Source organism: Hippopotamus amphibius, chromosome X (assembly GCF_030028045.1).
Source record: "Hippopotamus amphibius kiboko isolate mHipAmp2 chromosome X, mHipAmp2.hap2, whole genome shotgun sequence".
NCBI lineage: Eukaryota > Metazoa > Chordata > Mammalia > Artiodactyla > Hippopotamidae > Hippopotamus > Hippopotamus amphibius.
In genome coordinates, this window is record NC_080203.1 from 41,408,043 (window position 1) to 41,429,568 (window position 21,526).

A 21,526-nucleotide genomic window follows, 5' to 3' on the forward strand; every position below is an offset into this window, starting at 1 on the left:
CTTTCCAATCTTATTCCCCCAAGAAACACTCCCTCCTCTGTATAAGCAGGTATCAACTCCATGTTAGGAGGGAAAAAAATCAATTGCCATGAATATTCCCCAACCTGTTTACACTATTGAAAATAGAATGCTTGTTTTTCCCCCAATAAATCTCTGAACAGGAGTATCAGGCAATGAATAAAGGGAAATGATCTGAGGGAGGAGGTTTTGCAGCCTTCTGGAGGTCCACACCAGCTCTTCTCAGCCTCGGTTCTGCCTTTACCTCTGAGCCACCAAGCCTCCAAGAGACCCATAGTTTTCATAATGGCTCCTCTGGAAGTAATACTGGCTTTTCCAGTGGTGGGGAGCTGGAATGGGGAAAGAAATTTCTAACTCTGGTGTTTATCAGCCAAAGACTTCCTGTGTTTCCTTCCATGCCCCATAGGTGACTTATAGTAGGGTGACCATACAATTATTCATTAAAAGTAGGACAGTTTTGAGAGTGAAAGGAGTGCTATTAGCAATTGCGTGGGACAGATAGGGTAAACCATGACCGTCCCAGGCAAATCTGAACGTCTGGACTCCTGCCCACAGGGGAGTGCTAAGCACAAAGCTAAGAGACTACTAATTAATTCAGTACATCCAAGGTGGTAGGCCCCGAAATGGGGAGTGGAGGGTATGGCTTAAGGCAATTGCCAAAATCCATCTGCACCAGAATCTCACATACAAACACAAAGCACTCTAGAAGATTTAAGTAAAATGCCTACACTGTTGCTATGTGGGAACTAAGTTGGACAGGTTGAGCTCTGTTAAAAGAAACTCTAATAGATAAAGTTTCCACTTCAGACCGAATTTTGATGTCATCGGTTATTGCTGAGAAGAAAAGAGTCATTAACTAGCGTGTGAAATATTATCAAATATCTTGTGCAGTTTTACAGAGCTTTGCAATTTTTAAACTGCTGTTCCATTTTATCTTCACAACTGACAACAAAATGGATAAGGGAAGTATTATCTACATTCTCTATATTAGAAAACAGAGGCTCAGAAACGTTGTGTCTTTCCCATGGCCACAGAGCACGCATTAGATGCTGTCCCCCCCGTCACACTACACAGTGGCACAGTGTGACTATATGGTAACAAACATGCTACTGCCTTCGGGGTTCTTCTTTGGGAACTTTCAGAAATTTGCAGTGTCTGACTTATCCTTCATTTTTTTTATACTTAAAAATTACAAAAGTAATACATTTGGATTGGAAAGGGATTGCAAAGAACAAAGAAGCATACAGAGGATAGAAAGAAAGTCTCCATTCTCTCACTCACAAGTGTAATCGCATGCCATGTTCACAAGCAATGGGAAAAAAAAAAAAATAAAATAAAATAAAAAATAAAAAATAAAAAAAAAAAACAAGCAATGGGAGTTTTGCATTTTTCCCAGCCCTTCCTACACACGTACACATGAGGTGGGGTGTTGTTGTTCTTAAGTAAAGGTGATCATAACATATATATTGTTCTGTGTTTCCTTTTTCCCCCAGAAAGCATTTTTGTCATCTCTTTATATCACCACGTACAACTGCATCGATAGATCTACCTTATCTGTTTCAAGGCTATATGGTATTTCATAGTATGAATGTACAATACCACAACTTATTTTACCATTCTCCTATTGGTGAATTTTTAGGTTATTTCCAGTTTTTCACTGTTTATTATAAACAATGGTGAAATGAACACCCTTTCGCTTATATCTCTGCCATTCATGTGACTATTTCTGTAGATTAGATTCCTAGAAATGGAATTGCTGGATAATTTAAAGGGTATGAACATTTTAAACTTTGGCAAATTATGAAAAATTGCTCACCAGAAATTCTTTACAAATCTACACCTCCATTAAGAGTGTATGAGAGTGCCTGTTTCTCTGCAGCCTTGTCAACAATGAAATTTTTCAGTCGTTTAATTTTATTAGTATCATGGCTAAAAACTGATACTGCATTGTTGTTTTAATCTGTATTTCTCTAATGAGGTTGAGCCTCTTTTCATAGATTTACTGGCCTAATTGGCATTCCTTTTCCTGTAAATTGCCTGTTTTATGACCTTATACCATCTTCCTACCGAGTTATCTTTCCATATTGTAGAAGTACTCTTTACAGTTATGAATCTTAATCTGAGTTTGGTATATACATTATAAATATTTTCTTCCAGTCCATCACTTTTTAAAAATTTTTGTCTTTTACTATAAAGAAGTTTGCATTTTGTTGTAGTTAAATCCAGCAATTTTTTTCTTTGCAGCTTCTGAGTTTCATGTCTTCTTTAAGAAATCATTCTCCAATCCAAGACAATAGAAATATTATTATATATTATTACATAATGTTAACATATATTTTCTTCTAATGTTTCTATAATTTTGTCCCACCTTTCAGTCATGGCAATTCTCTCCTTCCACTTTCTCAGGCCAAAAGCCTTGTGTTATCCTTGACTCCTCTGCTTCCCCCACATACCACATCTAATTCATCAGCAAATTCTTTGGGGTCTGTGTTCAAAATACACCCAGGCTCTGACCACTTTCCCCACCTTCACTGTTACCATTTGAGTCTAAGCCACCAGCATCAATTGCCTGGCTCACTGCAATAGCCCCGTAACTGGTCTCCCTGCTTCCGCTTTGTCCCCCTTGTCTATTCTCACAGCAACTGGGGTGATTCCTTTCTGTGTAAGTCAGATCATGTCTCACTTTTGCTCAAGATCCTCCAATAGTTCCCAGTTTCTCTCGCAGAAAAAGCCAAAGTCTTTAAAAAAACTTAGAAGACCCTGAGGGGACCTTCGTCACCCATTCCACCACCTCTCCAACTTCATTTCCTACCATTCTTCCTTCTCTCACTCTGCCCCAGCCACCTGCTCTTCTTGTTGACCTTCCAAACCAGCCACGCATGCTCCCACTTCTTCTCCCATTTTCACTGGTGGTTGCCTCTGTCTGTGACACTCTGACCCCAGATAGCAACAGGGCAAACTCCCTCAAGTCTTTGCTCAAATGTCAGTTTCCAATGCCTCCCTTGTTCACACAATTTGAAACCGCAGCTTTCCCCGCTCCAGCCCTCCCAGTCTCCACTAGTGTTTCCTTTCTTCACAGCACTCATTAACGTCCAACGTACTGTACAGCTTACTTATTGTCTACTTTTTCACCCAACTAGAAAGTAAGTTTCAAGGGGGCAGGAATTTCCGTTTTTCCAAGGGCCTAGAACGATGCCTTACACACAGCAGGTACTCAATAATTTTTTTGTTAAATGAAGAAATTTGTGAATCTGGATTTAATCCATTTGGAATTTAATTCTGTGTATTGTGTGAGATAGGGTGAAATATTTTTTGAATGCCCTAATGTCTTAAATTGGAGCAAATCCTTACCCTATAAGGGAATTTTCTCTTTGAAAACAGCTAGATCATTTGAGTCTAATTCTAACAAATAAGGTTGGTGATCAAGTTCAGTTATGCTGTTTAGTGGTAAAGAAATGAGGCATAATTATAAGATAATGGGCCTGCTGTCTTTGTGTGGCTTGGGAGCTGGCTCAGAAATCAATCTCGGGTTTCCAAAAGACAGACCAAGGCCATTCTTACAGCACCATTATGAGAGAGAGAGACAAACAGACAGAGACAGAGAGATCTGGGAGTAAAGCTTTTCATATATATTTTTTGATAGTTGAAGTAGTCAACGTGGGGAAATCAGAATTTATTGGACTTCCTTATACACATTTTATGGTTTTGTATGATTTTTAAAGTTTTGAATTATATAAAGAAGGGCACGGTCTAGTCAGTGCTTTGAGTCTAAAGATTTTAATTCATTCCTGTTGGGATAGTTCCAAAGAAGTGGTTTCAAAAATTCCTTGTGCAATCACAGCACCATTGAAGCTTCATTGCTTTTTCCAGGCATCTCTGCTTATATGCCCCACTGGTGCTTCAAACTTTACCTCACACATGTCATCCTCTGTTTCGAAACCTGTGCCACTTCCCAGCCACTGTTGCTGGTGCTCCCATTATAATTCTTCGTTGGGGTATTCGTTGACTTCTACTTTTATTCATCCTGCCAATCCACCAGTACCAAATCCTATTGAGAACACCTCCATAGTCCATCTTCTTCTTTCCATTTCTGCCATACTCCAGTTCAGTCACTGATATCTCTCATTTAGATGGTTGCAGTAGCCTCCTAGCCCATCTCCTGGCCTCAAATCTTCCTCTCAAATCCATCTTTTAAAACCCTGCCAGATAAGTTTTCCCAAAGTCCAATGCAATCATGTCATTCTTATAATCAAAAATCTTCTGTGACTCCCCATCACCTTTTTGCCATGACATAAACGTTTTTATCTGGCATCCAATAGGTACCCAACCTACCTTTCCTGTCTATTTTCTGCTATTTGTAATACCAACGAATGTGAGAGCTGGCTGAAGTCTTACAAGTTGTCTCCAAACAAAACTAAATACTATCTGTTCCCTGAAGCTGTGCCTCACTTTTCAACTCCTGTGCCCCTACAAAGCACCCCCCTCCTTCTAGATCATCCACTCCACCGAGTCTAATTGTCAAATAGCTACTTATCCTGTGATCCTCATCACAAATGCTAACTCCTCCATAGATTGTCTTCTGATTCCCATATGATGTGATCTCATCTTCACAGCGCTAGTGAATACTATTTGCCTAGCACTTAGAGCATAGCGCAGCTATGCATGTAGTGGTCTTCTTCATGTGTGTAAGAATGCAAGCTCCGAAGGAGGATGAGGAGTGTGTTTGGGTGATTTCTCTCTCTCTCTCGCTCTCTCTCTCTCTCTCTCACACACACACACGCACGCGTGCGCACACACACTCTCACACACACACGCGCACACACACACACTGAGCTTGTTATGGTCCAGGGATTGTGCTAAGTTCTTTATATGCATTATATCACTATCTTCTTCAAAGCTTTATGATATAGGTAGTATTATATGCCCATTTTATAGGGGAAGAAATAGAAGCACAGGTAATTAAGCAATTTGCACAAATCTCACATACAGCAACAGATAGACTCAGGACTCATATTCTCATCCCTCTTAACTGGCCTCAAATATTCCTGTTATATAGTCTGCATCCTATTTCACTTGCACAGTTAGGTGGTCTTCTGCTCTCTTCAGTGGGCGGTACCTATCGGCTCCCGCACCCCTCCCCATCCTTTACTGCACACATCTGCCGAGCACCCATGTGTACCTTGCTTTACCAGTTCCCTGTTGTGACATGGCTACTAGTCATCCTCCTCACAAATCAAGCTGTTGTTGGTCAAAACCTCAGTCCCTGGAAACCACCAGGTCAGCTGGCTCTGGGACACATGCTCTTAACTTATGGTAGGCTGTGACTTAAAGGAACTGGCCTAGTAATATTTGGTGAATTCACTTTTTCAAGTTCATGGTACATCAAAGTGACTGTTTGAAAGGTAGCATTCATTTGGATGTGCGTGATCTGGTATATATATTGATAAACAAATCTAGAATAATATCAACATCATCAACAGCCGCAAACTTTCTTATTCCAAGTTAACACTGAGTTGCCTTGAAAACAATAAAAAGAAGTGGCATGTAATTCTACAGTTCTCCACTCCAGGAGGCTGGGAGTCCCAAACTAGGGATTCCAGCAAGGGAAACTCTCAAGTGAATTCAGTGATGGGGTTATTCAGTGAAAGAGTCCTCCTTCTCTCTCCCACCCCTGTGCGGAAGGACTGGAATTTCCCTCGGCAATCAACCTGGTGTGAACTCGCAACCCCTAAATATACTCTCTGGACACCTTGCTGAGAGTCCTCCCAGAAACCTCCAGAGAATGGCCAGCAACAGCCTTCGGTAAAGCTGTGAAGCAACGGCACTTCAGGAATATATTTACATAGGGCCATGGAGGCTCCTGTCCCGTCGAATTTGGGAAATCTTTATTTCCTGTCCTGGAGGGAAGAATCATGCCGAAAGTTCTCCTTTGGAAACTCGTATTTTAACAAGAAGTATGAGTCAGCGTGTGTCGAGTAGCTTGGGATTGCTTACCTAGCGATAGTAGGGAGGCTGGAAAGGGTTAGTACCAGGAACCCTATGTTAACTGATAGTGTGACTCAACCTGCTGTGTACATTAATGTGTTTGGGGAAGCCTACTCCTAGGCAGTTTGTGTTGACACATTGTACAAACACATGTCATAGGCTCTGCTTCGAAAGAAAAAAATACATGTATGTGCAGAGCAAGCACACGTACATGTGCGCACATACAGGCACACACCTACTCAACCCAAAGAGGCCTCAGACCCCCCCGTTCCTTCCAAGTGGGAGAGGTCAAGTTTGACTTGAATCCAGAAAAATCACATTCTAATTGTACAACTGCAGGGCCCTGGTTTGGTTTTTGTTTGTTTGGTTGGTTGGTTGGTTGGTTGGTTGGTTGGTTGGTTGGATTTTTCAGCCAGTCCTATTTAACACTTCCTAAAATTGTCATCTCTGAATGAAGTTAACCCTAAACATCAGAGATCCTTTTGGAGGCAAGAGATTGAAGAGTTTCACAGCTGTGTCAGCTGATTAATGGCACTGTGACATAGTAATGAGTTGCCAAATGCTGAAGGCTTACTAGCTGATAGGCCCCAGGTTAAGCATTTAATATGCATTGTGTCTCACACTAATCCTATGGAGGAGGTATTAGTTTACGCTCTTCGTTTTACAAATGAGGGAAATGAAGTTCAGAGAGGCAAAATGAGTCTTCATTGGTCACACAGTTTGTAAGTGGCAGAGCGAGGCCTCGAGCCCAAATATGACCGCTCCAAAGCCCAAGCCCTTGCCAATTTTGTGATGTGACCCCCCCCCCAGCTGTGAACAAGGGACAGTAACATACATAGTGAACACAGCTCCTGCTTGCATGGCTCGCACTCTTGCTGGGAAGACAAGACAAATACACACCAAACAGGGATTGATGCTAAGAAGTACGAGATTATGAAAGGCCACATTATGCAACTCAGAAAACAAAGAAATAAAAGTACAGAAAGGGGAATGTGGGCCCCTTCAAGGGATGGCGGTAAGCCCCCAAATCTTCCTTGCAGAATGAGTTCCTTGGGATCCACCTGGCAGGAGAGAGGGATTCTGAAAAGATTTGAGTAGAATTTTTGCAGGTAAAGATCTAGAATGAACAATGAAAAGAGAGAGGTAGCGTTTCAGAAGGCAAGAAGGACAATAAGGCAGAGAGGCCAGGTTGCTTTATGGAGGGCTGGTAAGGGATCATTGGGAATATCTAAAAAAGAATCGTTAAGATGGGGGTCAGGCATGAAGGAGCCTACAGAGAAGACAGATGACAAAAGCAGAGAAAATGGCAAAGGTGTCAAATTCTGTTGGATTTGGTTTAAAGTGGGGGAAGCAAATGAAAAGCCTGTTTTTGTGTTTGCTTCTCTGCTCAGTTTTTGTCCTGCATGGTGTTTTGTTTCTGCTGTTTATAGTGTGTTCATTTGCTAGTTTTAATGAGGCAGCATAGCAAAGCGACAAAGAGCACGGTCTCCAGAGTCAGGCAGCTTGGCTTTAAGCCCGGACTCTGCCACTTACCAGCTGAGGGACTGCAGGTAAGTTACTTCAGTTTTTTGTGCCTCATTTTTCTTACCCATAACATGAGATAAAAAAAGACCTACCTCATGAGATTGTTGTTGCTATAAGAATTATGCAAGTTGGACCTTCCTGGTGGTGCAGTGGTTAAGAATCTGCCTGCCAATGTGGGGGACACAGGTTCGATCCCTGGTCCGGGAAGATCCCACATGCCGCAGAGCAACTAAGCCTGTGCTCCACAACTACTGAGCCTCTGCTCAGAGCCCGCGAGCCACAACTACTGAGCCCATGCACTGCAACCACTGAAGCTCGCACGCCTAGAGCCCATGCTCCACAACAAGAGAAGCCACCGCAATGAGAAGCCGGTGCACTGAAACAAAGAGTAGCCCCCTCTCGCCACAACTAGAGAAAGCCTGCGTGCAGCAACAAAAACCGAACACAGACAAAAGTGAAAAATAGGGATAGGGAGGGTGGGAGCATAGCTCAAGAGGGAGGGGATATGGGGGTATATGTATACATATAGCTGATCCACTTTGTTGCACAGCAGAAGCTAACACAATACTATAAAGCAATTATACTCCAATAAAGATGAAAAAATTTTAAAAAAAGAATTATATAAGTTATTATCTGCAAAGTGCTTAGAACAGTGCCTGCATATAGTAAGTACTATAGATGTGTTTGCTGTATAAATACAAATTTCTTATCAACATTGAAATACGTGGGAAATTTTTAAAATCACTGTGTAAAGATCTTTCTCCTAAAACAGCTGTGAGATGAGGCCATCCAGGCAGATTGCAGTGGCACCAATTGACAGCTGAGGAGTGGCTGCTGCCTTCATATGGGGCTCGTAACCTTCCAGTGTTCCCAGTCCTCACCACCCCCGACTGCTTACACCTGGCCTGCCTCATGTGCTCTTGTGACTCCCAGTTTAAAGTGAAAGGAACATCCTAATAAGCCCCTATATTTACAAAGAGAGCTCATAAAGGAAGCAATTTGGGCCAGGAGCCCAGGCCTGGCTGAGCTCACAGGATGCTCTAAGCCTTAGAGTCTAAGGGAAGTATCTGTCCTCCCCCAGCTGGGGTCCCTCCTTGGCCCCAGGTGCTGGGCCACGGGGTGGCACCAGCACCCCCATCGCCAAAGCTTCCTCCACTGACTCAAGTATTCCTGCCCAGTTCAGCGCTTCTGATGGGAAGGAGGACGTAGGGCTCCCATAACCCCTTGCAGCAGCAACCCCGGGGGAAGCACTAAGCTGAGCTCAGCAAAGCAGGAATGGGTAGGCTTCCCCTAAGCAACCGGGCCTTGACAAATTATGTCCTCCTCCTATGCTCATTTAGGGGCTTAAACTGTGCTTCAAGGTCCGAAAGCTCCACGACTCAGGAAGAATTTACATAGCAGCCAGCCCCAAACCACACTGAGAGGTCAACCAAGTTTTCCTTCAGAGCTGCCACCCAATATAGCATTCCCAGGAAGTCAGCTTCCTAGTGGTCCCTGGCTCTTCATGTGCTGGAGCGGCTCAGGGCCACTCAGTGGAGACCTTGGCCTGAGCCTCCCCCAGTGGTCTTCTGACGGTCTCGAAGCCTGTGTGTCTCTCGCTCACAGGAGATGTTCTTTCTTTCCACCTTCCAGGAACACAATTTAGTCCTGCTTGGGTGGGGTGGGTGCGCAGGCCTGTCAGCTCCTAGGTGTTACCCTGGAGACGGCCCCCCACCTTTGCTTGTGAGGAGTGATTAATGATGGGAATGTCAGGCCATGCAGGAGAGGAGAAGCTGCAGGAAGAGATATTTAGGAAAAGAGATCTTGGGGCTTCAGTCAAACCCCGCCACTGCCACTGCCTTTGAATAAGAAGCACAGCCATGCTTACACCTGCGTGCAGCTACACGAAGGGCCACAGGAGGTCCACTTCCAGGGTTAGAAATCAGGTGGCCCGTCACGCAGGAAGAGTTAAGACACAGACGTGATGTCACAGCTCTAGACCACCAAGTCCAAATCCCTCATTTCATGGAGCACCACACTTGCCCTGGGTCTCGCAACTCATTGTAGAGGTCAAGCAGGGAGTAGAACATAGGTCTCCTGGCTTTTGGTATGACTTCCTGGGAGAGGAAAAAGGTGTAGAAGTGGGAAACTTGAGACTTATTCTAAACACCCACGTATCTGATGAATAACAGCTCTGGAGTTCTTTCCAACTGGGTGGAGGTGTGCAGCCTGGTCCCAGCCCCAACCAGCAGGAAATAACTTTGGCCAATCTCCACTACTTCATGACCCTCCCAAGGCAAACAGTGCCTGGTCTCAGGTGGGACCTGCATCTGAGAGCCTTGCGGTAAGACTCGGGGTAGAGAGGGAACTAAGAGAAGCATGTATTTGGGGGGAAAGCTGTTTTGACCCATGCATATCTCCCTGGCACTACCACCACACCACCCAGCAAGGCTGAAATTCCTTACCCCATTTTTTCAGCTAAGGCTTTGTGTTCAGTGGGTGGTCGAGGAGGGTGATGATAACATGGTCTAGGCCTCCGTTGACTCTCTGACCTCCCAACACTCTCCCCCTTGCTGACTCCTCTGTAGCCACGCTGGCCTTACTACTCCTCAAACATACCAATCATGCTCCCACTCCAGGGCCTTTGCACTTACTGTTCTCCTCCAGCTATCTGTATGGTTTGCTCCCACCCTTCCCACAAATCTTTGCTCAAATGTCACCTTGCCAAGGATCCCTTCCCCAACTACCCTATCTAACAGTGTACTGTCACCCTCTAAGGCCTTACCCGCTTTTACTTTCTCCTCATGGCCTTTATCACCATCTTACATTATATTACATACTTTGTTTAGTGTCTTCCCACACTAAAATATGAGATATGTGAAGATAGGGACTTTGTCTGTCATGTTCATCCGTGAATCTCCATCACCTAGAACAGCCCCTGGCACATAATGAGTGCTCAATAAATATTTGCTGGATAAATGGATGAGCGGCTAGAGAGGGGACTTCAGATTTTTCTTGGCGCCTGGTTACGTATAGCAAGCGACATTGTAAACACATCTTCATTCCATTTATTCGTTTACCAAACAAATATTCATTGCATGCCCTTACGTCCCAGGCACAGTATTGTCAGACTAGTGGAAAAGAAAGACATTGTAGACAGGGAATAACAATACAGTGCAGTAGGTACTACCCAGGGTTTTTGGAAGCACAGAGAAGGAGCTGGAGAAGGCTTGCTTCTTAAAGGGAGACGGCTCTTGAAGAGCAGGAGAGGTTAGTCAGGAGAAAAAAATTGAGGTGAGGATGTGGAGAAGGGCATTGCAACAACATGTGCACGAACCTAAAGGCTCATGTGGGGACCAGCTTTACTGTGTTGGGCCACAGAGTTGCAGGGAAGGAGAGATGTAGGGAGAATCAAGGCAGGGGATAAAGCAGTCTTGCCTGCTGTACTAAGTACAGAGTTAAGCCTTTAAGTCAGAGGGGACAAATGTCAACCATGGAGAGAGCCAGCCCACAGACCTATATAGTTTGACCTACAAACTTATTCTTTTAAATGTAGTAGCCAATATTTTAAAAATTAATATCTTTCACATAAAAATCCAGCATTTTAGCTTTTCTTGAACTGTCAGAATATCACACCTGATTAGCCCACATGGCTATGACTGTCAGCATCCGAGCAGTTGTCCCTATGAAACAGGGCTTTTGCTCTCCAATTTGTCAGCCTCCACTTAGCCCGCTTCACTGATTATGTTATAGCTGATCCCCCAACCCCTAGTATGGCCAGGAAGTGGCAAGGCTTGGGGTTTGAGTCTTTGTCCTCAAAACCCGCACTCTTACCCAGGACACAATTAATGCCTGGCATAAAGAAGGTCCTCCATAATACTTTATTTGAAGAATGAACAAATTCATACCATTGTCTCCTACTGGAAAGTCTTTCCCGCTGTCTCTGCCTAGGCAGATCCTGCCCCATCTCTCAAGGCCCAGCTCAGATACAGCCTCCTCCATGAAGCCTTCCCTGATTTCATGCTTCTCACCCAAGAGGTGTGACCTGTCCTGTGGCTATGGGGTGGAGGATATGAAGGCCACAAACATGGGGTGCAAGGGTGTATTGTGGGAAGCACTGGGATGGTTCAAGCTGTGCTGCAGGGGGAAGGAAAAATCTGAGGCTTGAACTTGAGAATCTGTGTACCTGTGTGGAGAGTGCATAAATGGTGGAAGCTGAGAGACAACTGTAAAAGAAGTAAAACAGATCCCAGTTTTTTCCTTGCTTGGAATGTTGTCTCCTTTCTTTTTATTTCTCTTCTTGTTTTCTTTCTTTTCTAGCCCTCTGTCCTCTGTACCTTAATCGGCATTAGAGAGTTAACAGAGGACCCACAGGCTTACAAAAGACAGCTTTTCGAAGAACTGTCCTGAGAGCAACTAAAATGAGACTGCCCAACAACGCCCAGGGAGTCACCATAAACCAGAACAATCTCCAACCATTCCAACAGCAAGTTGTGTGGCACTAACAGTTAAAGAAAATCGCAACCTGAGACAAGACCACAGTCCTATAACCCTCTCTTCTTGTCCTATAAAAATCCTAATCCTACTTCAACTCAGGCAGTTACCTGATGTTAAGGTGCTCCTGGATGCACATCAACTGAATAAAGTCTATAACCTCTATGTGAGTCACTTTTACTATCGTTGACGGTCTGGTGCTATGACTTGGGTTGGGTCTGGATAACCCTTGGACCTACTGAGATTCAGCTACGGACAGAGTAAGCTGGGGAACCTCTTCCTCCCTTCTTGGAGGCCCCTGTTGGGTCAAATGGTAAGTCCTGTTCTCACTCATGTGCTCCTGTTCTTTTTTGTTACACACATGTCGCAGGCTTTGATTCTTTGAAAGGGTTAACCCGTTGTCTGACTGAAGTCACTGCCTCTATTTTCTTTTTGTCTTTTGAGGTTCTCTGGCCTTTCAGGTTCTCTGGGAGCAGAGAATGGAATGATGATCCTAAGTTTGAGCAAGGCCTTCCTCTTTTCTTCTGTGTTGATCTCTTTTACCATGGGCTGAATGGAGTGACTTTGAGGAAGACAATTTGGTTTTTTGGGTTTTTTTAAATTTAATTGTTATTTTATATTGGAATGTAGTTGATTTACTAGTTACCTATTTTATATATAGTACGGTGTATAGGTCAATCCCAGTCTTCCAATTTATCCCTCCCTGCTTTATCCCCCGGTAACTATAGTTTTTTTTTTCTACATCTGTACCTCTATTTCTGTTTTGTAGATAAGTCCATTTGTACCCTTTCTTTAGATTCCACATATAAATGATATCATATGATATTTGTCTCTTTCTGACTTACTTCACTCAGTGTGACAATCTCTAGGTCCATCCATATTGCTGCAAATGGCATTATTTCATTCTTTCTTATGGCTGAGTAATATTCCATTGTATATATGTACCACATCTTCTTCATCCATTCCTCTGTTGATGGACATTTAGGCCACTTCCATGTCCTGGCTATTGTAAATAGTACTGTAATGAACATTGGGGTGCATGTATCTTGTCGATTTATGGTTTTCTCCAGATATATGCCCAGGCGTGTGATTGCTGGATCAAATGGTAGTTCTATTTTTAGTTTTTTAAGGAACCTCCATACTGTTCTCCATAGTGGCTGTACCAGTTTACATTCCCACCAACAGTGTAGGAGGGTTCCCTTTTCTCCACACCCTCTCCAGCATTTATTGTTTGTAGATTTTTTTGATGATGGCCATTCTGACGGGTATGAGGTGATACTTCATTGTAGTTTTGATTTGCATCTAATAATTAGTGATGTTGAGCATCTTTTCATGTAGTTTTGGGCCATCTGTATGTTGAGGAAGACAATTTTGAACTGCAGTGGTCCATTTGGGAGTCTTGGGACCCCTCGAGGTTTGTGCCTTAGAATAAAAGGAATAAAAGGAAATAAGATGACAGCTTTCTTTAAATGGTAGGGAGAAGCTGAGAAAAGAAACAGTACAGAAAGATTTCAATCTATTGAGTCCTCTCTTGAAACAACCTCAGCCTTCTCTCTTCCCAAAGACCCTCTTCTTTCTAACTCTGTGTCTGGCCTTTATAAATCAATTCACTCCTGGCCTTCCTCCTCTCCTGCTCTCTGTCCTCTGTTCTGCCCTCTTTCTCCTCCTCTTTCCCTTTCTTAGCTTCCTCTCATCTTTAAATCCCTACCTTCAGAAATCTCCAGGTATATGAAAGGCATAAAGATAGGAGAAAGTCTTTTCAAGGCAATCCCTGAAGGTTTTCCCTCTTCCATTGACTGAGGAATAATCCAAACCTGTCAACAAGGGCGTGATGAATCTGTCCCTGATTTTAGGGACCAATTAGAAACCACTTCTAAAGAGTATTCAGGGTTGGGCATTAATGCTAACAAACACCCCAACAGCAATCTGCACATTCTTTGTTAATGGCCTTAAGCCTGAAATATCAGATGCTATTCAGAAGCACAAAACAGGCTGGCAGACTACACCCATTCACGAGTTACACTTTGTGTCCAGCATTTTTTTGTTCAGCATTTTGTGGAGAGCATAATAAACACAGAGAAAACCACACACTGCAGAGAGCCAAGGTGGGAAAGCCCGCAGGAAAGAGCCCCCTCTCTCCCCAGCTGGAGGAGCAGGTGGTGGGGGGGGGCAAGGTAGTGGCAGAGGTAGGGGGAGATGAGAATAGTGTAGGGAAAAAAATCTGCCTTGGATGGAGATAAGGAAGAGGAGCTGGGAGCTGGATGGCAAGAGAGAGGGGACAATCAAGAGGGGATGTTTTTATTTTCTTCTTCTTATGGTTGGGAGAGGAAAAAAATAAAAATTCTGATTCCATTCCAGCATCATGGGGGAGGCTGGACAAGGCAGATTTAAAGGGGCAGGGAGAAGAGAGGAGAGGGTGGGGAGAGGAGGAGACAAGGAAGAAGAGACAGTGGCGGTGATAGCGTTGGGGGGTGGGGGATGCCTGGGCCAAAAAGGATGGGTTCCTGCTCAACCTGTGATGAGGGAAGAGGCAAGCAGAGAGGAAGATGAAGGAAATAAACGGCCTTCCACAAATACAACACAGATAGACATGAGTACTTGCAGATATTGCAGAGAAAATGACACTGGGCCTGCGACTGTCCCTCTTTGGCCAGGAAACAAGAGACTCAACTAGGGTTGCCAGAGTTAGCAAAATAAAATACAGGAAATTTTGAATTTCAGATAAACAATGAGTAATATCTTAGCATGAGTATGTCTCATGAAATATCTGGGACACACATACACTAAAAAGTGATGTTTTACCTGGCAGCCCTACACAGTTTGCTTAATCAGAAACAAAGCAATTCCTCCCCTCCAAGAAAGGCATCCCAGAGTATCCCCAATTGCCTTTGGATCAGCAAGGAGAAGTAACTCTATTTATTCACAAATGGTCACTCAATCGCATTTTTAGTAGACACTGGAGCCACGCTCTCTACCATTAAATCCTTATAGTTTCCCACCACCCTCCCTTGGGATAGTAAAAAATCTCCGTGGTAGGATTTACCAATTGAATACACTCTCTCCCTCTTGCTTAGCCCTTTGCCTATATCTTTGGGACCCTTAACTTCTCAACAGACCTTTCTCTTCCATCCTTGCACCCTCTCTAATCAATTCAGATGGGACCTCTTGGTTCAATGGGGAACTACTATTATGTATACATCCAAAGGACTTTTTCTTGATCTCTTAGACTCTGATAACCCAGCATGCTATCTTATGTTGGCTTTCCTTGACTACCTGAGTAGTATCGGAGGACTACTCCTGAGTCCTTCATTCACTTTCCCCCTAAAATTACCTGTTTTCTGTTTTAATCTTCATTACCCAATAAACTCCGATGAGGAGTCATCTACAGATATGGGAAAAATAAAAGATATAGAATCCTTACGAGTCACTGTTGACCTCACAATGCCTGTGCCTAAATTGACCTATATCTCCTAACACCCGAAGCACTAGAAAGAGTATGATCCATTGTGACAGATTTCATAGTTAAGGCTTAATCATTCTTTGTACTAGTGTCTGCAACACTCCTATCCATGCAGTAAAAACATCCTAATGGACACAGGTACCTCTTTGTACAAGATGTAAGGCTACAAACCATATAGTATCCCACATTTCCCTATGGTTCCCAACCCAACACTGTCCTGGTTTCTATACCTCCGAATTCAACATACTTCATAGTCGTAGTCTGTTCAGACTTCTTTAGCGTTCCCTTACATCCTGATTTCCGATACCTTTTCACTTTAACATTCAAAAAACATTACACCTTGACTGTGATGACACAAGTCCTCACTGAAGCCCCTTCATACTTATCTCAGGTTCTCAATCATAATCTCCAAGAATCACAATTTCTCTGTTCCTCTAACTTGATACGATATGCAGGTGAGCTTCTCTTATATTCACCTGATATAACCTCTTCTCAAGAGGGCTCTCTTCATCTCTTAGAAATTTTGGCTATAAAAGAATATACAGTTTGTAAGGATAATTACAATTTTGTTACACTCAGATTTACTGCCTAAGCCATGGTCTGTAGTAAATGCCATCCTAGGGAGGCAAATCCCTCTGAGCAGAGAGAAGTACAGCCATTCAAAATTGCCCTCACCTTATTACTAAAAGGCAACTTAGCAAATTTAGAGGATATTGCAGTTAGTGGATTCCCAACTTTTCTGAATCACATGTGACCTTCTATGACATGACTAGAAATGGCATCCCTGAACCTCTGCCTTCAGAGGGCACTACAGAGTTAGCTTTTGACCAACTCAAGGCTACTATCCACAACCCTACCATTCTGGGTCACCCCCAAATTTTACAAAGTCTTTTTTTTTTTCTCTTTAAACATAAAAGGGATGGTCAAGTTCTTTGTGTTTTATCTTAGAAACATAACGGAAATCAGAGACATTTGGTATTACAATCTTTCCCCCTATCCAGTAGCTAAACATATCCTGCTTGTCTAAGAGCAATAGCTGCAGCTACATTTGATCTTGGAGTCACCTTTCCACCTAATGGTACCTCATGCAGTTCAAACTCTTCTCACCAAAAGCACTCAACATTTTTCTGCTTTCAGGCTCATTTCCTATGAACTGCTGCTTCTGTCCTCAGCTCATATTACCTTGTATAGGAGTCATACTCTTTTTCAAAATCGAGATATAATTCATATACCATAAAATTTATGTTTTACAGTGCACAATTCAGTCATTTTTAGTATATTCACAAAGTTGTTCAACCATCACCACTATCTAATTCCCAAATATTTTCATGATCCCCAAAAGCAAAGCCATATCCATCAGCAGTCACTTTTGCATCTCCTCCCCTGCCAGCCATAGTCAACCATTAAACTACTTTCTGTCTGTATGAACTTTCATATTCTGGACTTTTCATGTCTGTAGAATCATTCAATATGTGGCCTTTTGTGGCTGGCTTCTTTCACTTAGCATGTTTTAAGGGTCACCAGTGTTGTAGCAGGCATCAGTACTTCACCACTTTTTGTTGCTAAATAATATTCCATTGCATGCATATACCATATTTTGTTTATCCATTCATCATCTGATGGACATTCAGGTTGTTTCCACTTTTTGACTATTATGAATAATGTTACTATGACCCTTTGTGCACAAGTTTTGTGTGGACATACGTTTTTAATTCTCCTGGGTATGCACCTAGGAGTAGAATTGCTGGATCATATGGTAACTCTATGTTTAACCTTTTGAGGAACTATCAAACTATTGGACAGTGACTGCACCATTTTACATTCCCACCAGCAATGTATAGGGTTTCCATTTTCTACATCATCACAACACTTATCATCCGTCTTTTTTTATTAGAGCCATCCTTGAGGGTATGAATTAGCATCTCAATGTAGTTTTGATTTGCACTTCCCTAATGACTAATAATGTTAAGCATCTTTTCATGTGTTTATTGGCCATTCATGTATCTTTTTTGTCATAATCTTAATCTATTTATCTTATTCCCTCTTCCAAAGAAGTGAGAATCTCATGATTCTTTAACTTTAACCTAAGAACTCCATCAGTCTCTTTCTTATCTCCTTTAAACATCTCCACAAAACCCAGACTTATAATTCTTTGTAGACAAGTCACATCTTGAGATTGAACAAGTATATTTTCAACTTAGGTATACTGTCACCACTTTCCAAGAGCTTATCGAATACAATTATTTTCCTGAAGTCCACTTAACATAACTAGCTGAACTTATATGATTGACTCTAGCCTGCCAGCCAGCAAGGAATGAAAGGGCTAACATATACACAGAAAGCAGATATGCCTTTGGTGTGGTTTATTATTTTGGCATATTAATGAAACAACAGAGCTTCCTAATAGCTGCTGGTACTTACAATAAGCAGTGTGAGCACATTCAAAGTTTACTAGATACCATGCTCCTCTGCAAGAAAGTGACTGTAATTAAAGTCCATGCTCATACTAAGGAACAAACCCATGAGGCAAAAGAAAATGCCTTGGCTGACCAGTATGCTAAACAGAGTGCTCTCACCCAACTTCAGTTGCCTCAGCAAATCAAAGATGATGTGGTTACTCCAGGTTACTTCTATGAAATCTTGAGCAAACTTCAACTAAAGCATCAGACTCTGAAAAAAAAAAGGATATTGGGAGAAATCTGGATGCTCCTTTCATCAAATAGGCTATGGAGACACCAAGACTGTCCCTTGGTCTCTCCAGTCTCTCTGGAATGAAACTTGATGAAAAATTTGCAGGCTATGACCTATCATAGTAAACAAACTTGAAAACTGCTCTGGGACAACATTTTGTGTTTTGGTTGCACATCCAGTGGGATCTTAGTTCACAGACCAGGGATTGAACCCACACCCCCTGCGGTGGAAGCTCAGAGTCTTAACCACTGCACCACCAGGGAAGTCCCTGGAAAGACTCTTAAGGTGGGACATGGACAGAAACCATAGCCTTGGGGATACTTTAAACATTTATAAATGAACTTTGTACAACTTCCTACATCACAGGAATTTGAATATGTACTTACTATTGTCTGCCTTCACTCTGGATAGCTAAAAGTATTTCCTTGTACTTAATTACTATAGATTAGAGTATTAACTGTGATCCCCCAGAGCAACCACTAAGAAAATAACTTGAAAATGTATATTAAAAGAAATGACTAGGGAATTAAAATGGTATGCTATAAAATATCTATTAAACAAAAGAATTCAGTAATGAAGGAACTGAGGAACAAAAAAATGATATGAGGCATATAGAAAACAAATTAGCAAAATGGCAGAAGGAAGTTCTTTCTTTTTTTTTATTATTTTTTGGGGGGTACACCAAGTTCAATCATCTGTTTTTATACACATATCCCCGTATTCCCTCCCTTCCTTGACTCCCCCCCCCGAGTCCCCCCCACCCTCCCCGCCCCAGTCCTCTAAGGCATCTTCCATCCTCGAGTTGGACTCCCTTTGTTATACAACAACTTCCCACTGGCTATCTATTTTACAGTTGGTAGTATATACATGTCTGTGCTACTCTCTCGCTTTGTCTCAGCTTCCCCTTCAGCCCCCGCCCCCTCCCATACCTCGAGTTCTCCAGTCCATTCTCTGTATCTGCTTCCTTGTTCTTGTCACTGAGTTCATCAGTACCATTTTTAGATTCCGTATATGTGAGTTAGCATACAATATTTGTCCTTCTCTTTCTGACTTACTTCACTCTGTATGACAGAATGTAGTTCTATCCACCTCATTACATATAGCTCCATCTCATCCCTTTTTATAGCTGAGTAATATTCCATTGTGTATATATGCCACATCTTCTTTATCCATTCATTTGTTGATGGGCATTTAGGTTGCTTCCATGTCCTGGCTATTGTAAATAGTGCTGCAATAAACATGATGGTACAAGTTTCTTTTGAGATTATGGTTTTCTTTGGGTATATGCCCAGGAGTGGGATTACTGGATCATATGGAAGTTCTATTTGTAGTTTTTTAAGGAACCTCCAAACTGTTTTCCATAGTGGCTGTACCAACTTACAGTCCCACCAACAGTGCAGGAGAGTTCCCTTTTCTCCACACCCTCTCCAACATTTGTTGTTTCCAGATTTTGTGATGATGGCCATTCTGACTGGTGTGAGGTGATACCTCATTGTGGCTTTGACTTGCATTTCTCTGATGATTAGTGATGTTGAGCATCTTTTCATGTGTTTGTTGGCCATCTGTATGTCTTCTTTAAAAATATGGAACACTTCACGAATTTGCGTGTCATCCTTGCGCAGGGGCCATGCTAATCTTCTCTGTATCGTTCACAGTTTTAGTATATGTGCTGCCGAAGCAAGCACGGAAGTTCTTTCTTATCAGTAATTACATTACATGTAAATGGATTGAACTCCCAATTAAAAGTCAGAGAATCACAGAATGGAAAGAAAAAACATGATTCAGGTATATGCTGTCTATAAGAGACCCACTGATAACCCAAACCACAAATAGGTTGAAAATAAAAGGATGGAAAAATGTATTCCATGCAAGCAATAAACAAAAGGGAGCTGGAGTAGCTATGCTAATAACAAGCAAAATAGACTTTAAGACAAAAATTGTTACAAGAGACAAAGAAGGACAATATGTAATTATAAAAGGGCCAAACACTCAAGAGCATATAACAATTGTAAATATAAGTTCCCCCCAAAATTGAGCCCCAAAATATATGAAGCAAAAATTGACAGAACTGAAGTGAGAAATACGGTTCTACAATAATAGTGGGAGATTTCAATACTCTGCTATCAATAATGGATAGAATAAATAGAGAAAAAAAATAAAAAAATTAAAAAATAAGAATAAATAGAGAGAAGATTTTCAAGGAAATAGAGGACCTGAGTAACACTATAAACCCACTAAACCTAACAGACATCTAGAGAATACTCCACCCAACAACAGCAGAATAAGCATTCTTCTCAAATGCACACGGAACATTCTCCAGGAGACACCATGTATTAGGCCACAAAACAAGTTTCAGTAACTTTTAAAAGACTGAAATTACACAAAGTATGCTGTCTTGCCACAATGGAATGAAATTAGTAGTTTATAGAATGAAATCTGGTAAATTCATAAACAAGTGGAAACTAAACAACACGTTTGTTAAATAGCCAATGAGTCAAAGAAGAAATCACAAAGTAAATTAGAAAATATTTTGAAATGAATGAAAATGAAAACATAACATACCAAAACAAGTGGGATGCAGCAAAAGCAGTGCTCAGAGGAAAGCCTATAGCAATAAAATGCCTACATTAAAAAAGAAGAAAGATCTCAAACAATATCTTAACGTCCACCTTAAGTAACTAGAAAGACAAGAGGAAACTAACCCCAAAGCAAGCAGAAGAAAAGGAATAACGAAGATGAGGGCATAAATAAATGAATTGGAGATCAGAAAAAAATGGAGAAAATCAATTAATCATTCTTTGAAAAGAACAGCTAAATTGACAAACCTTTATCTAGATTGACCAAGAAAAAAAGAAGTCTCAAATTACTAAGATCAGGAATCAAACTGAGGACATTACTACTGACCTTAGAGAAATTAAAAAAAAAAGGATTTAAAGAATAGTACAAAAAAGTGTATGCCAGTGAATCAGATAATCTAGATGGAACAAATTCCTAGAAACACACACACTATAAAAAAGTGATTCAAGAAGAAACAAGAAAATGTGAATAACAGGTAAAGTGAGTCGATGTTCAAACTGAGTTTTCTCAGGAGCACTATCTGTCTCTTTGGCACCCAGTAATTACAGGGCCAAATTAATGGCCAAATTTGTTTATATCTCCCCTTGTTCCAGAGCCCGTACTTTGAGCCACCTCCTTATCTCTCACATACTAAGCCAATATTTCCCCTGAATGAAGTCAACCCAGGCCAGCTAACAGACAACTAGCAACAGCCCCCCTGTGCCCCATCACCCACTAGAATTATTCAAACTAGCCAGTCCTAAGCTACTTACCCTGCTCCACCTTGCCTTGCCTTTCCTGGAAATCCCTATAAAGGCT

General features: G+C 41.9%; 1 non-coding gene across 1 annotated transcript; it reads right to left on the reverse strand.

Annotated features, from left to right (window-relative positions):
* Window positions 1-19,728: 19,728 nt before the first annotated feature.
* On the reverse strand, window positions 19,729-19,836 carry LOC130842822 (U6 spliceosomal RNA). Its single transcript, XR_009050595.1, has one exon. It is a non-coding gene; the product is annotated as a U6 spliceosomal RNA (small nuclear RNA).
* Between the last annotated feature and the right edge of the window lie 1,690 nt (window positions 19,837-21,526).